Here is a 14,606-nt window from a genome sequence, read left to right on the forward strand (position 1 = left end):
AAAGGACAATCTTTGTTCTAAAAAGTATTTAAGGCTATCATGATCGGTTTTTACCTTGAAGTGTCTTCCCATTAGGTAGGGTCACCATTTCTTAAGTGCATGTAGTATTGCCAACGTTTCCTTCTCATAAAGAGCTTTGTGTAAAAACTTTCCCTTGATTGGATGACTTTCAAAATCAATAGGTCTTTCATCTTGCATTAAAACAGCACCAATTCCATTTCGTGAAGCATCACATTCCACAATAAAGGTTTTTGTGAAGTCCGGTGTAGCTAAGACCGGTGATTGGCACATTGCCTCTTTAAAATGTTCGAAGACCTTTGTTGCTTCTGGAGTCCATGAAAATGCATCTTTCTTCAATAATGTTGTTAGAGGTGCTGCTATTCTCCCATAATTCTTAACAAACTTGCGATAATACCCTGTCAACCCGAGAAATCCTCGTAGATGCTTTATGGATGTGGGGATTTTCCATTCCTTAATGGCTTTAATTTTGCTAGGGTCTACTCCTTCATGAGATACAATATGACCCAGATATTCCACCTCTTGTAGTCCAAAGAAACATTCGGATCTTTTTGCATATAATTGTTTCTCCTCCAATAGTTGTAGCACCCTGTCAACATGTTCAACATGATCCTTCCAAGACTTTTTGTAGATTAGTATATCATCAAAAAATACTAACACAAATTTTCTAAGGGTTTGAAAATGGAATTCCTCAAACCTTGAAATGTAGAAGGTGCATTGGTAAGGCCAAAAGGCATGAACAAGCATTCATAATGACCCTCATGAGTTCTAAATGTTGTTTTCAGAATGTCTTCAGTCTTCATTTTGATTTGATGATATCCTGAACGAAGATCGAACTTGGTGAAGTAAATTGATCCATGCAATTCATCCAGTAATTCATCAATGACCGGAATGGGAAACTTATCTTTAATAGTGAGCTTATTGAGCTCCGTATAATCCAGACACATGTGCCATGATCCATCCTTCTTGTGCACCAATACTACTGGAGTAGAGAAAGAACTTTGACTAGGTTGAATTATACGAGCCTCTAGCATTTCTGCAACCGTACGTTCAATTTCAATCTTTTGGGCATAGGGATATCTGTACGTCCTAATGTTTAGAGGAACACTTCCTGGAATCAGATGAATAGCATGATCATGATCACGAATAGGTGGGAGACCTTTGGGAGTCTCAAATACCTTGGAATGATTGTCCAAGACTTTTTGGAGATCTGGAGAAATAGATGATTCCAATGTGGAAACATCTAGCAAACATAATTGTGCAATTACACCTCTTTGTTCCTTTTTTAGAAGCTTTTTCATACCGTCAAAGCTGATTATCTTTCCCGGTTTCCCTACAATACCCCTTAATTCAACTTCCTTTAATTCCATAGAAAATTTCATGAAAAGTTGTTGAAAATTAAAAGCTATTGTACCCAAGGATTGTAGCCATTGGACTCCTAGTACAACATCAGCACCTCCCATTGGAATGGAAAGCATTGGGCTAGTCAATACATATTCGCCCATGGATAGCTTGATATTATGGCACTTTCCAGAGAAATTTATCGTTCCTCCATTTGCAACCATCACTTGACACTCTGGTGCTGGATATAGGAAGCAATTCAATTCTTTTGCTATCTTACAATGAATAAAATTGTGGGTACTTCCTAAATCAATCAACACTATTACCTTTTTTTTCTTGATTTGTCCTTCCATCTTGATGGTTTGAGGAGTGGTAATTCCATCCAATGCATTACAAGATATGGTCGAATTCATTTCTTCTTTATCTAGGCTTTGTTCCTGGAGTATATCCTCTTCTTTTGACCTTTCTTGCTCCTTTTCTTCTTCCTCTTCATAATCTATGTAGAATAATTTCTGCTCAGCACACTTATGATCTTTAGTGTATTTGCTATCACAACTGTAACAAAGCCCTTTTGCTCTTTTTTCTTCCAATTATTGTGATGTCAACCTTATAGGTTGTGGAAGACTAGGGGCAAAAACACTTCCATCTTTATAGTTGTGAGTGGTATGCTTCCTGGTTGCCATAATTTTGTTTTCCATTTTTCTTGCTAACCTAAATGCCTTCTCTAATGAATTAGGTTCCCAAAGGTGAACATCATGTTGGATATTATCCTTTAAAGTTCCTATGAACACATCAATCCTATGCTCCTCTGGAATATTTTTTACCCTTATGTTCAATTTTTGGAACTCTCAATGTGCTTCATTATTGAACCCTTTTGTTTGAGACTTATCAATTGGCTAAAAAAGTGCTTCTTTTTGTATCCTCATAATGTGCTATCAATTCTTCTATAAAAATTGCCCAAGTGATAATTTGTTTATGAGAGCAAAGCCATTGATACCATACAAACTGATTTGGTTCCAAATATAAAGTTGCAATACGTACCTTTTGTGTGTTTTTCACATTATTTAGATCGAAAAATTGCTCCATCTATAATATCCATGTTGCGGGATCCTTGCCATCAAACTTCCTCATATCAATTTTTGGAATATGGTGGGTCTTTGGTCCAACATTAGAGTCTATGAAATCATGATTAACATTTCTTTTGTTCTCATCATGAGTTTCCTTTACTACCCTTTCACCATTAGTAATCATTTCTTGTAGAAAATTTGTCAAATCTGTCTTCAAATCTTCCATGCCTATCTTTAAATCTTCCATGCCTGTCTTCAAATCTATCTTCAAATCGTCCATCTTAGCTTCCACATCATTCATCTTAGCTTCTATGCCTTTATTTAAACAATCCATCTTAGCTTCTACACCTTTCTTTAAACCATCCATCTTAGCTTCTACATCTTTCTTTAAACCATCCATCTTAGATTCTGTTACTTTTTGTGCAAGTGACACTTGTTGCACTTGGTCTCGTAATTTTGATATATCATGTTTCATTTCTTCCTCTTCTTCATGAGTCATGCTAGATCTTTCAGGTTGCTTACTAGGTGTTTGCATTTTCTTTCCTCAGGGCATCAATTACTGATAATAATGCTTTACTATGCCCTTTGAATTCCTTCAAACTAATTTTTCAAACCAATCTTATGCAAAAATAAAAAATAAAAAAACTGCACACCGTTTTTCACTTTGTAGGAGCTTGATATTGAATCTGATGTATCTCTGTAATTTCGAATCATCTAGTTCTGAAATTGCGATGTGCAATATCCCTCTGCGTCCTCTTTCTAATGCCACCAGTCTGATCCAAATTGGATTCTCCAGGGAAGATTTATGCCAAATTTCCCACAGTGACCTGATTATAGACTAGTTCAGTAGAGCGAACTTGTACGATGTGCCACGAGTCACTGTTTCGACCTTTGGCTATGAAAAATATATACAAGAAACAACAGTCCATCCTCTTTCTATACCTTCTTACAAAATTTCAATCCAATTCTCAGATAGAAATTTATGACGATTTTCCCTAGGTCACCTATTTGGAATGTAACTCAGGAGTCTACAAAAAGACCAAATTTCTCAGATCATATCTCCGCAAATATAGTGCGAGAAGCTCTGAAATTTGGACCCAAGGTTCAATGCGATTTCGTCTCAAATGGGTTGTTTTTATAGCTTCTGAAACATCGCAGAAAAAAAGTTAGAGTGAAAATTCCATGATAACCTATTTGGAGCAGCGAAACCCTAGAATCCAAAGCTCTGTTACCAAATGCTATGAAACCAGCTCACAAAAAGAAAGAAAAGATAGATCAACGCCTTAGAATTTAGCCTATTCGATGGGGAAACCTCCTTTACATTACATAAATGAACAATTCTTGGATGATTCAAATGAGAAAACCTCCTTTCTATATATATGAGTCTAAGGAGTCACAATATAACCCAGCCGACCTAACAATAATAATATAAAGCCACAAAAATAACAATAGAGCGATTCTATGGGGCACAATGATAACAATATGGGTACAATAGGGGCACAAAAATATTAATAAGGGATACAACTACAATAGTAATGGGGTAATCACTAGTATTATAGGGACCTAACACATTCTGACAAGGAAGGCCACGGATACGGTAATTATCCAAATTTTAGAATCTAATATCTTGTCTCATTTTGGTTGCCCTCACAAGATCATAACAGATAATGCAGCGGCATTTAAGTCCAACAATATGGTGGAGTTTTGCAACAAGTACAATATTACATTGGGTCATTCCACAGCATACTACTTGCGAGGCAATGGATTGGCCGAGTCGTCAAATAAGTCCTTGGTGAATATAATCAAGAAAATGTTAGAGGCAAATAAGAAGAATTGGCATCAAAGGCTTGTTAATGCCTTCTGGGCTGATAGAGTGAGCAGCAAGAAATCCATAGGTATGTCACATTTTGAGTTGGTTTATGGTACTGATACAGTATTTCCTACATCACTTGCAGTCTCGGTCATGAGACTACTACAGGAAGCTGGCAACGAAGAAGATGATATTCAGCGCAGAATTAATCAAATGATTCACCTTCATCAAACAAGAGAAGAGGTTTCCCAAAACACTTTCTGGTTGCAAGAGAAGATAAAGCAAATCTATGACTGCAAAACCAAAGCAGAAATGTTACAGCTAGAGGATGTAGTGTTGTGATGGGATGCACGAAATGAGGAAAAGGGAAAGCATCGTAAGTTTGAAAATATATGGGAAGGACCATACAAAATCTCAGCCTGTAGAGGACAAAATTCCTTTTTGTTAAAGGAAATGGATGGTCAGGATTTAGGAGGGCCAGTGAATGGTAGGCTCTTGAAGCATTACTACTTTTGAGGTTGTTTCCTGAAGTTACTACACCTTCATTGTATATACCAATTTGATTTTCCTTGCAAGTTTTCAAGTACATTGTCATTTGAGCTTGGGGCCCGAAGTGAAGGCTATAAAGTTTAAATTATTAGTGTCAAGTTTGGTAGATTTGGTTTATAGTCAAGTTTTGAGTCATATTGGTTGAGAGTCAGTGTTCAGTTGTATTGAGTCATTTTTCATTTTTTTTGGTTTTGACCGTATTTCCCAATGGATGAGGCACTTGGTCTATGGTATTCTTGACACATCCAAGGAGCTGTCGTCCCCAATAAGGCCATTGTTAGTGTCAGTGTCTACATACTTCCATCAGGGATCAAAATTCACTCTTTCCATTTCATTTTAGGGGTCCCATACTGAAAATTTTGCATCATTCCATTAGGTCATGATATACTGATCCACTGATGGCTGTTTTCTCTTCAGAAAATCTAAATTTTTGCCTCATAGAGTATACTTGCTGATCCTTCTCAGATTGTCTTCAGTTATGGTTTCATAATCAATCTACAGTCATGATTTCATTAGGTCATAGGTCATGATTTCATTAGGTCTTAGGGTTTCACCACCAAGGTCAAAAGTTTGATGTTAAAAGGTAAATAAAGGTCAGCAAGGGTATGAGCATGACTGATAAAACAAGCATGATGATTTGTAATCCATAAGCTACTAAAACAGAGTATTTTAAGTTTATTTGTATTTCATATGTAATTTTAAGTTCTTATATGTAATAATGGATCTCAGCTGCACTAGAGCATTTCTCCTTGCTACAAGACAAACAAACACTGCAAAATTCAAGTCAAATTGAGCATTTATCCACCTGCAAAGACACAAAGAAGAAAAGGCATTAAAGCAAAGTTTAAAGGTGAAAGTGACAAAAAAAATTAGCAAAGGGGGTTTGAGGAGCTAAATATTAAATTAAAGGGTGTATAAATATCTTCTTGCCTTCATATCTTCTTTATTTCCCTTTTACCCCGCATTGACCAAACTCCAACAGTGTTTTTTACAATTTGAGGTCAAATCAACAGAAACAGTGGAGGTGTTGCGCGTTTCCTGTTGGCACTGCGCACTTGATAGGCAGCCAATTTTTTCACTGTTTCTCTCAAAAATACTTTTCACCTGTGGAATTTTGATTTATCACTGACGTAATTCATAATGATGATGTAATTAAAGTGTGTTTTTGTTACATAGGGTAGATACATCAGATGAATGGCCTAAGTGGCATGTAATGAATTAGTTTGCTTCATATTAGGGATGAGTCAGTTTGACCACCCTAGTCTTTAGCTATCAGTTCAGTCTTTTGTGCAACTACTCCTCCTCTCATGGATTTGACCCCTGAGGCTAGGATTAGTTGTTTTGAGGCCTATATCATGTAGTTTCTCTGTCATTTTATAGGGTGGACTTAGTGTGGATGCTCAGAGCTTAATTGTACACCTTTGTAAGCAGTTTGGCAGGAGATTAATAGGAATTGCAGCTTTTTTTAAGGGATCCATATGGTGTGGAGTTATAGTACAGTTTATTCTTCTGTGATTATATGTTTTTATGTTTTATGTATGCCATCAATCATTTCATTGCTTCTAGTTGAATGTTTTCAAGTTTGATAGGCAGAATCCATTGCATCAGTGCTCTGCCTTGGGAACCATTCACCATTTCATGTTTTCCGCAGTCCAAGAAGGATACATGATTGTCACATGCCCTTCTTAGCTCCTCACAAGTCTAAAACATCTCACCCCATCAAGCCCAAGAGTGCTAAATCCTATGCGTACCTTGCCCCATAGAACACCCTGCATTTTTGACCTAATTTCCTAGACCTAAACTACCCAGCTCCTCCTGATCTGGAAAAAACCTTACAAAATCCAATCAAAAATTTCGTGCTACTATACCTAGCCTAAAATCATTTACCTGATCCAGTCATCTTGACTGAGATCCTTATGGAGAGAGCCCTCTCCCGGCCTAGTAGGGCTAGCTACTTAGCTAAGCTTGGTTTGTGGTTACCCTTGCATTGCCTCCCTTCAGCCTAAGGTCAATCTAGGTGATAACAGTCAAAAGAACTAGTGGAGGTCAAGTTGTGAAAGTGGAACTTCAACCACACTTATTGATTAATCAACCCAAAATAATTGTTGCATGTAGAGAATTTGAGTTACCCAGTTGAGATGGAGATTCCAAGGCATTGTATTACTAGTTGTAATGTATTCCCATGTGTATAGTTGGTGCATGTAGTCAGAGGAAGAACCTAGAGGAATTACAAAATTCAATAGAGGGAAATTCCTAAATAATAGGGGCTAACTTCCTCAAGGAACAACGCAAGGAAATAAGATTTTCGAGGGCTTAAAAATTGGCTAGGTGTTGGCCAGAGTCAGTCAGTCAAGAAGAGGGATAGACTATACACTTGCAGGGCATGCTCCATCTTGATAAAGCATATGTATTTCATCTCTATTCTATGATTAATGCAATACATATAGGGAATGGTTTTGAGCAGTTCTTTTCCCCTAGATAAATCTATGTGCATGTGTGATCTTTCCTTTGCATGTCTATGATTTTTGTTCTAGATGGTGTATTAACTTCCGTAGATCAGTGGAGTAACTTCAAGTCTTGTGATTTAGAAAATTTCAGGAGCAGTTTCAAATATACACATTAATTTCTACACGGTATCGGAGTAGGATTCACTATGGAGCAGAGATTTCAAAGTTGTTATTATAGGAGGATCAAACTTGTAGGATCAATTCTTCAGAGCTATAAGGATGTCTTTCTATGGACTAAGGCTTGAGTATGCCCTTAAGGGAACCTCGAATTATGTTTCTTGGAAGGACTACATGGAGGAAGTGCTGGAAGATAATGGATTGAAGGAATTCATTGATAATGATTTCTCGAAACTAGTAACATCTGATGCTCAGGATCTAGAAGAATGGAAGAAGTGTGTAGCCAAGGAGAGGAGAATCATATTTGAGGGAGTATGAAACCATATTGTCTTTAATATCCATGGGAAAGAGACTTTGTATGAAATGTGGCAAGCATTAGCAGATCTTTTCCAGAATAGTAGTGACCATAGGAAGTTGATGCTCAAGGACAAACTTCGAAATATCAAGATGCAGAAGAATGAGACCATTCCATAGTACCTAAGTAGGTTCACATAATGTCGTGATGAACTTGGTCAAGTTTGTGTTACTGTAGTAGAGGATGATTTGGTCAGCCTAACTCTTTTAGGCCTTCCTAAGAGTTGGTACAACTACTAAGATTCAGTGAATGCGAGGGAGAAACTACCAAATTGGCAACGCCTATGGTTCGATTTAGTACAAGAGGAAATATCTCGGAATACCAAAGATGATACTTCATCCAAGGGTGAGGATGAAGAAAATTGTGCCTTGGCTGGAAAGGCAAAGAAGGGGAAAGGGAAGAAATCCAAATCCAAAGTAGAATCTAGTCAAGGGGGCAAGAAGAAAGACTTACCTAGAATCAAGTACTTTCACTATCATGAATTCAGGAACTATGCACTATGCCACATAAGAGACAAGAAAGAAGAACTCAAGAGGAGTAGCAAACAAAGCTTTTTCTTCACAGTTTGAGCTTGATTTTACTCTCATTGCATGCATGAGAAACACAATGATGGGGAGCATGTGGTACTTAAACAATGGTGCCTCGTTCCATATGACGGGGAATAGATATTCTTTCAATGATTTGGAGGAGAAATATATCCATATGCACATCGATATGGGAGATTATGGAAGGTAAAACACGACTGGGATTGGTACAATCACCTTTTAAAGGGAGTCAGGCTCCCATCTCAGACTTAGGGATGTGATGTTTGTTTTGGGTCTAAGGAAGAATCTTGTCTCCATTGTAGTTTTGGAAGACTGTAGTAATGGTGTGATCTTTAGAAAAGGAAATGCTTTCCTAAGCCACATAGCCATGGTACAAGTGAAGCATATTGAGGTTCGTGTGAAGAAGTAGTACATGGTAGATGTGGAGGATTGTGTTGCATTGAGCACAAAAGCGGAGAAGGTGCAGAGTCGCCTTGTTAGTGAACTTTGGCATAAAATACTTGGCCGTTTAAATCATGGCACTTTGAATATCATGTAGTAGATAACCACAATCCTCCCCAAAGGAGCACTAGAGCAACAAGATACATGAAAAGGGTGTACCTTGGGGAAGTACACAAAAGCCATTATCCATGATTGAGACAGCAGAACACATGTAGTCCTTGAAAGGATCCACTCTAATGTTTGTGGACCATTCTTGACAACCTCCACTGTTAGGCACAAATATTTGATCATTTTAATTGATGACTTCTTGGGGAAGTGTTATATCTTCTTCATGGAGAAGAAGGATGAGACTTTGTCCAAGTTCATAGAATTCAAAGCACTAGTCGAGAAACAAATGGGTAAGAAGGTGAAGGTTCTTAGGAGTGATAATTGTGGTAAGTGTCGAATGAGTTTAAAACGTTATGTGCAAAAGAAGGCATTCAACAAGTGTTGACAACAACCTACAACCCACATCAAAATGGGGTGGCTAAGAGGAAGAACTGCAACATCATGGGAGTAGTAAGGGTGATGTTGCATGACCAAAGCTTGCCTATGTACTTGTGGGTTGAAGCATGCAACGCAATGGTTTACTTGTGGAACATGGATCCTCATTTAATTCTTGAAATGATTACACCAAAGGAGTCTTTCCTAAGGAGGAATTCAGACATGTCACACTTCAGGATTTTTGGAGCCTCTGTTTACTACCATGTCTCCAAAGAATAAAGCAAAAAAACTAGATCCAACACTAGAATTGGGGGTATTTATGGGTTACACAGAAACTCCCCAAAACTACTGTGTACTTGCCATCCCTCAAAATGACAATTGTGCAAATGGATGTAAAATGTGATGAAGACAAATCCATGTGGTGCTCTCTTGAGAGGGAGCTTCAGATACCACCAGAGGAGGAGCTTTTAGATCCAAAGGAGAAGCCTCAAGATGTTTTGGAGTAGACAAAAGTTGAGGAGTAGAGAGTGGAGACAGCCACTCAAGCAGAAACGATCCCTAGAAGGTAGAAAGACAACTGGGGAAGCTGGGAGACATGTAGTATGTGAGGGAGAATGTGGGTGCTCCTCCAAATCAACGCAAGTAGAGAAGTTCACCGGATCGATACACTAGCTAAATGGCTCTAATGACTAAGATTATAGAGACTGAGCCATCCTCGTTCAAGGAAGCAATAGGGAAACCTATATGGGTTGATGCAATGATGGAGGAGTATGAGTCCATTGTAAATAATAGTGTTTTGGAAGTGATCCCTAGACTAGCAGACAAATCAGTTGTGGGTTTGAGATGGATCTTCAAGGTGAAGCAGGTAGCAGATGGAAGCATAGAAAAGTAAAAGGCCATATTTTTGGTGAAGGGAACATCTATCTTAGTTTGGTAGAAGGTAAATCATTGATTATTGTCTTATATGTTGATGACTTGATTTTTACTAGTGATGAGAAGTTGATCAGATCTTGCAAGGAGGACCTTACAAGAGATTTTGAGATGAAGGACATGGGTCCCATGCACTAGTTTCTTGGATTGGAAGTATGGCAAGGTGATGGGGAACTATTTGTCTCTCAGGGGAAGTATGCCAATGAGATACTTCAGAAGTTCCGCATTGATAGATGCAAACCCATGGAGACTCCTCTAGCCACCAATTGGAAGAAAGAGGATGCCACTTCAAGTGAGGAAGTGCACATTATTGTTTATCGAAAATTGGTGGGTTGACTCATGTATCTTGTGAACACATGACCAGATATGTGCTTTGCAAACAACCAGCTAAGAAAAGCTATGGTTAGGCCAACTAGAATGTTTTGGAGGGCAGTTAAACATGTTCTACAGTATCTCAAAGGCACTACCCAGTTTGGACTATGGTACAGATGGATAGAGGGAGTGAATATGTGTGGCTTCAAAAATGAAAATTGGGCAGGGAGTCAATCATACCAAAAGAGTAAATTAGGTGGAATTTTCAGTGTTGGGTCCACAATAGTTTCTTGGTATTGTAGGAAGCAAATATTTGTGGCACTCAGCTTGGCAGAAGCTAAATACATGGCTGCAAGTCAAGCAACATGTGAGTCGCTCTGGATGGAAAAGATAATTATTGGATTGTTTGTTCATATGATGGATCCAACCGTGATTTACTATGATAATCAGAGTTGCATCAAACTATCTTAAAATATTGTTTTTCACGATCGATCCAAGCATATTGATATCTGGTATCAAAATTTATGGGATTTTGTGCAAAGGAAAATTATGTTGTTGTAATACATTCCGAAAAAGGAACAAGATGTTGACATTTTGACAAAGGCCTTGTCAAGAAGGAAGTTTGAGCTCCATAAGTGTAGGAAAGGGATGGTTGATAATCCCTTTCTTGCTGAGAGGGGGTGTTGAAAATGCAGCAAGAAAATATCACTTTGACTTTTCCTTGGTCAAACTAGAGAAAATTCGAATTTCTATTTCAACAGAAATCTTGGAGGTAGTTAACTCAGGTGACATATCACATGTCACTCACTGAACATAGTTAATTCGATTTGGAGAAGCTTAAGTTTAGTTAAGTATGATTGATTGCTAATTTGTAGCAATCTATTTAAGTTAATTTGAGTTATTTTAAGAACTAGAGGAGGCCAAGTTGTGAAAGTGGAACTTCAACCACACTCATTGATCAACTAATTAACTGATTAATCAACCCAAATAATTGTTGCATGCAGAGAATTCAAGTTACCCAGTTGAGATGGGCAATCGAAGGAAATGTGCTATTAGTGGTAGGATATTCCCATGTGCACATGTGGGGCATATCGTCAGAGGAAGGAAATAGAGGAATTGCATGATTCAATAGAGGGAATTTCCAAAATAATAGGGGCTAATTTCATCAAGGAACAATGCAAGGAAATAGGATCTTGGAGGGCTTGAAAATTGGCTAAGTGTTGGCCAGAGTCAGTGAGTTATGTAGACGGATAGACTATACACTTGCAGGGTGTGCTCAAGTTTGAGCAAGCATATGTATTTAATCATTATTCTATGATTAATACAATTTAGATAGGAAGGGGTTTTGAGCAGTTTTTCCCCTAGATAAATATTTGTGCATGTGTGATGTTTCCTTTTGCATGTCTATGATTTGTGTTCTAGATGGTGAATTAACTTCCACAGATCAGTAGAGTAGCTTCGAGTCTTTTGATTTAGCAAATTACATGAACAGTTTCAAATCTACACTTTAATTTGTACAAGGTGAAATTTAGAAAAGAATGGGGGCGTTGGTATTAGGTTAGTCCTCATAGAGCTCCCCCCCCCTTACTTCTTGTATTTTCTAAATGGAAGGAATATTGACAGCCAACTATGAGGGGAGGGGGTAACCCTAAAGGACATAATGATATGTGAGCCAAATACCTCTATGGACTTTGTAAAACAACATCTATCAATTGAGCTAACTATTTAGGGGGTGTGTTAGGGGCAAAGGTTGTGGGAGCATCCCTTAGGATTCCCTACAATTGTTATATCTATATCTATATCTATATATATATATATATAGCTATATATATATATATATAGATATATATATAGTGTGTGTGTGTGTGTATGTTGGGGGGGGGGGGGGGGGCACATTCCTTAAAAAATTGTGAAGTTTTTCTTTGAAAGGGAATAATCCATTAAAATTCCTTGGAATATACCCTATATATATATATATATATATATATATATATATATATATATATATATATATATATATATATATATATATATATATATATATATATATATATATATATATATATATATATATATTGTTAAACACATACATGGCAGCAACAAAATATTAAATATAAGCATGAGAGTATATCTATTATTAACAAATCATATACATTAATAGTACATTCATATGACCTTTGGTTTTATATTCCAAGGTCTCTTGGACTTCCTTAGACTATTTAGCTTCCTCACTAACACTTAGAGCATTAGGTGTCCAACATTCCCCCCTTAATCCGAAGGGTTATGTATGAGTCCAAGAAGAGAGTTGTAATACAAAATGTGAAAAAATGCATGGCAGCACTAGGCTGAATGTGATCTCTGAAATGTTGGTATATGGGAGGTGGTTTAAGGGTGACCACCAACACTGGAATGCTTAGTGCAGTTCCTAGAACTCTTCCAAGTATGGCATGAACGTCAAGTCTTCTGCTAGAGGAAGTGTTCCTGATGTTTTGAAGAGGGAAACCTTCAACCATGAAAGGGAGGTCTCACCCCGCATAAAAAGCGAGAACCTCAACTTGAAAAGGGAGGTATCAAACTGTGATGGTTTAAGGATGACAAACAACTCTAGAATGCTTAATGAAATTCCTGGAACTCTTCCAAAATTGGCAAGAAGCTGAAGTCTTCTGTTAGAGGAAGTGTCTCCAATTCTTTGAAGAGGTATCACCAACTGAATGCAAGCTCAGGGGCATATTTGTCTCTAGATACAACTCTAAATCTGGTATGGCAGATTGTGGCCGAGGCTCGCTTGATGTGGTTTTGAAGCTTGTAGATGACCATCATTTCCCCCTTGTCAGATACAAGGTGAGATGATGGAGAAAATTCAACTGCAGGACTGTTCAATAATCTAGAACAAGTTCTGACATATGACGAGAATATCTTCTTGGTTATTGATACCCATTGCCAAGAAGAAATCCATCCAAGATGAATCTTTGTTCTTGCATGAGGTTTTTTTCTGAAGCATATGTTCGAATAATGACTGGTTTTATGACAATGAGTACATGGATGAAGATCAAAACAATGATCTTTCATATGGCCAACTCAGACACAATGTTGGCATTTAACAACTTGTTGTGGCTGATGTGGAAGAGGAGGAGAATCTAGAATAGTTGAAGGTGGACTATCATGAAGGAATCCATCACTCTAAAACTGAATGGGCTTTGAGTAATATGGAATATGAAAGGAAACCCCCTTATTGTATCCAAGACCTGTTCTATGCTTGTTGTGGACAAGCTCTTCCCAAGGTTTGATGACTGACTTGGGAAGTGCACACTGAGCTTCTGCATCTGCATGTGACCTTGCTTCATTAGGTACTAGATCTAAATCAATTGTAAGATTATTGTTTTGCTATTTATGGAAGTCTGTTTCAATATTCTAAATAGAAATAGGTTTAGAATGATGACTCCACTGCTGTAATTCTTCCTACTGTAGTTGAGATTCAAACTCCAAAATGTCTATTTTTTCCTGTATATTCTGCAAACGTGTTTTAATATCACAAATAGTGTTCTTGTTGATTTTAATTGTGTCTTCGACAGTAGATTGTATCAGAGTTTTGAGAAACTCTAATACACCACCAATTATAGCCATAACAAGTGCAACGCTATTAAAATAAAAGTGTAATAGTTCTAATGGCAGGAAATGACTGAACCCTCTTCCAAAAATATTGTTTTTAATTTTCAACTTTCTACCTTCATGATTAGATAAGAAACTGATTAAAAAACTTCAATACAAACTCCAATATACTATTTCGATACTTCATCTGAGCACATAAGCTAATGACAATAGAATAGGAAATACGGTGTAGCCAATGGAGGGTGTCTACCTTATTGCTTTCTGAAATTTTGCTGAGTAGAAGGTGGAAAATTTTAGTCTAAGATGGCACTGCCCTATACCTATTATCGACAACAGATGTATGAGAAATATTTTAATCTTTATTCTTAACCATAGCCAGAATGAAACAATCGTTTGACTTGTATGACCGGAATTCAAATAAAATTTAATCCTTTTTTTGATAACATATCGGGTCACAACCCACACACATGTTCATGCGTGATTATCATCTGATCAATCAACCAATGTGTTATCACTGTAAAA

This window comes from Pinus tabuliformis, chromosome X, assembly GCF_031772625.1.
Source record: "Pinus tabuliformis cultivar Carrire ecotype Pingquan chromosome X, CPIR1, whole genome shotgun sequence".
Taxonomy (NCBI): domain Eukaryota; kingdom Viridiplantae; phylum Streptophyta; class Pinopsida; order Pinales; family Pinaceae; genus Pinus; species Pinus tabuliformis.